Below are 3,726 nucleotides of genomic sequence, written 5' to 3' on the forward strand. Positions count from 1 at the left end.
ACGTTGGCAATTGATTTTGATTTCCGTTGAATTTGTCATCTTGTATTATGTTTTGTTCGTTTTCCTTACCTTGCGATGAATATCACGACGTTTCAGTGATGAGGAAAAGTCACATTAACGCATCAGTCAATATTTTGAGACATAAGATTTCGTTTCAGGTTGACAGTATAGCTCCTTTTCTCTTTCAGTCGATCGGAAAAATAGTAATAAGTAATACAAGTTTGAAAAAATAAGGATTTATTGTTGGCGACAGATACAGATGTATGGCATCTCCGAGGCCTTTATTGTAGTTGCGAGGACAAGCAGCTGTGCCACATTAGTTGCAGCAGGTGTCGTTTGGCCCCTCAGCCATGGTGCCCGTGGTGGCCGCCGCCGTAGCTTCCGCCACCATGGCTTCCGCCATGGTGACCTCCTCCCCCATAGTGGCCGCCACCGCCGCCGCCACGTCCTCCATGGTGCGCGGCTTCTGGTTCAGCCACGGCAGCGGCTTGCACTGACATGCAGCAGATGGCGACCAGCACCAGCAGCGCAGCGTAGATCACCTGCTCAGCAGAAAAAATACACCACGTTACGAGGCGAAGGACACAGTCTGAGGCGAAATGCAAGTAGAGCGGTTTTTATATGTTCCCAAGTCTTAAGTCCGGGAAGAAAGAAGTACTGCTCTTAAGCACAGACCTATGAGCAGTGCGGCTGCCGAATCTGCTTGTACGCTCCTGCTACGAGACACCAGTAAGCTACATGCATATAAATAAACAACCGAGTAACAGAAGAAAGTATCAGCTAGAAAGTCTCATCTCTACCTTGTCCCATACAGACTCTATTTGTTTCCCTTTTAAAACTATTAGCAGAAGTAAGTTCATTTTATTTGCACAGGTTCTGTAATACAAGAAGAAAAATGGTTGATGTCAAATTTCTTCCACAACGTAATTAAAAAATTCGACAGTTACAAGAGTCAAACAGAGGTGACTTAGGAGTTGTTCTAAAGAGAAAGAAAGAAAGATTTGAGCTGAAATTTCTTTCTTTACAATTCGACGCACTGAACAAAAAGAAAACAGCTACTTTAAACCTGTATTACGTCATACAGAATTACAAAACAGAGAACACCAGATACAGAACATTTAACGTAGTCATCGTCTGGTTTTCAAACACTATCACAGCCCTGTTCGCAGTCCTTCTTCAGGGGCCAATCATGCAGCCACAACATAAATATTTATATTTTGTGAAGTTCAAAAAAACATAGTCAGGGAGCTTTTTTTTTCAAAACCATGTACTGTAAGTTGTTTGTGTGCTTCCACAACAAATGATCATGGAGACGAGGACAAATATAACGATAATAGCTGAGACAAGGTTTCTAGGTCTAGTATGTACAGGTACATTAGAACGGAAAATTATAAAAAATGACAATTAAACAAAATTACCCTCCGATGATGGCAAAAAGACAATGAAACAAGTTTGGGCATTAAAAAGGAATAGCGGTTGCATTAAAAAGGAACAGTTTTTTGCATAGTAGGCGGACCTGCATTCCCATACCTCTTTGGCTGAAACGATGAAGCACGAACACGAGTAAATGATTTTACAACAGTGAAAATACCCACATTTACGGTTTGAAAATGTCATATATCAGATATGGAGTACCATGTTAAAAACATAGCTAAGCAAGACAGCGTTCGCAGTCAACAAAGATGTTTTGTATTTCGAATTCAGCTCATTTTACACCTGATACCACCAAACTGGTGTATTCTTAAATTTGTACCGAACAAGGTGTCAATCATTACGAAAGTGGCCCGTCTTTCGTTTTGGGCGGTGAAATGTCCCTAGGGCTTCTCCCCACCTGCACCGTAGATCCATATCTATTTATTTCAGTTTTACCATAAAATCATTTCTGGTTTCTTTCAGTGTTTGCTCTCCTGCTAAGACAGTTCAAATTTCCGTCTCGGTATTAACCAAACACTGCTGTCTCTCTGCTCTTAGACCTCTGTTGACGGAGATCTCTTAGCAATTATAGCGCAGATATTACGAATTGCCTATCTTTAGTGTGAATAATTGCAAGAGATGAAATGAATCAGACGTCAAAAGAGACATTTTTGCCATAAAGTCTCCCAACACATTTAGTGTGGCTAGAAAAGTAGCAGAGTGGTCTCAAAACGTTGGAAACATTATACGGGAAGACAAGTTACTGTATAGAAAGAAACATAATAACGTTGATTTTGTAAAGTGAACTGTAGTGAAAAAACACTCTAGTACATTCTGCTAACAGTAAGACATTGATTTTACAACAACCAAACATTTTTGCTAAGAAGTATAAATATTCCTTTCATTTTCAGAGACGTGGTGATCAAAATCTTCCCTTTTCAAAACAATCCCTACTGCTACCCAGTTTGCAAAAAGACAGAAAAGGTCAAGTAGAATAAAATAAACATAAAAAGGATTGGTTTATGATACTCCGGAAGTTCTGAGTGAGTACCACAATCCGGAAAATGACTTATTTACTTAGAACACTGTAACATTAGTTAATGTTATTGAAGTATTATCAATGTCGACTTGAGAATCACATAAAAACGCATAATATTGGGAGAATGGTACTGGACAGACAATACAGTTTGAATTGTGCCGAATAAATCGTGCAAGCACTCAAAAATCTAGCGCTCGAGACAAAAAAATTAAACATCGAGGGTCCTCCATGCCGTACAGCCGTCCATATATTTCTGCTGGTGAATGTGATTATTCATCCTTTAGTAATTCACATGCATCTTTCACGAAAAATTTTGCCCAGCAGCATAAAAGTAACTATAACTAACCAGAGCGTACAAAGCGGCAACAATTCTCAGAAACTAAATTGGGGCACTTTCACACACACATCAGCATTTCACCTGTACGATTACGATACACAGGTAAATTCTCTCAGACGGCGACAAAAAAAATTTCTCCATATTTTTCAATATTTGTTATTTTCTTCACGCTCCTCTGCTTCCACACTTACTGTAATACAATATTGAGTTTCTCCCATAAGTACATCCTTACAACTATAGCATTGACTAAGTCGACTGTCTGTGAACTTCGTGGAGACGCTAATACTAAATCAATACATACAAATGATTATTAGCAGCGATGCGTGATCATCCCTTACCAGAAAACTCTTCATGCCGCCGGAGTAAGATCAGTTCACGGTATTCGCAGAGAATATGGTGAGTGTATGGAGCATGCAGGTCTTTTATACTACAAGTCTTCGAGGACGGAGACAGAAAAAGCACGTCATTTCCGAGAATGTTACGAGAAGCACGTGTGATCCTTAAGCAGGGGGGGGGGGGGGGGAGATCATAAATATTACAGAAACGCGTGTACACTCGTGCTGCGGTGTCACGTGTTAGCATAAACAATTAGCCGACCGGTTCTCGGTTCTCCTGGTCTCGGGTATTCACCGACGCTGACAAAACCGTGCTTGTTATCTGACCTCGGATACGGCAGCTGCGTGTCTGCGTGTTCCAAAACCGGTCGACGCGCCTCACATGAGGTCACGTAGGCTGGATGCAGAGACCCTGTCATTTTCTGGTATTACAAAACTCGCTCAGTTTGATTCATGAACACTTCATGCGACACTGCAGTTTGTATATAAACAGCATCACCACCAGGTGTCCTCCACTGCTGACTCCAAAGTTGAGCAGGCAGGTCGATACCGTTTTGACTCTGGCTGGCAGTCAATATGTAGTTTCTGATGTGCTGCTTAGA

At 41.1% G+C, this 3,726-nt stretch overlaps 1 long non-coding RNA gene across 1 annotated transcript; it reads right to left on the bottom strand.

Annotated features, from left to right (window-relative positions):
* Nucleotides 1–220: 220 nt before the first annotated feature.
* Nucleotides 221–3,251, bottom strand: LOC124612848. The gene is made up of 2 exons (XR_006979576.1): nucleotides 3,128–3,251; nucleotides 221–542 (listed from the first exon to the last, which is right to left on the bottom strand). It is a non-coding gene; the product is annotated as an uncharacterized LOC124612848 (long non-coding RNA).
* Nucleotides 3,252–3,726: the final 475 nt, after the last annotated feature.

The sequence above is a fragment of the Schistocerca americana genome, chromosome 4 (assembly GCF_021461395.2).
Source record: "Schistocerca americana isolate TAMUIC-IGC-003095 chromosome 4, iqSchAmer2.1, whole genome shotgun sequence".
Taxonomy (NCBI): domain Eukaryota; kingdom Metazoa; phylum Arthropoda; class Insecta; order Orthoptera; family Acrididae; genus Schistocerca; species Schistocerca americana.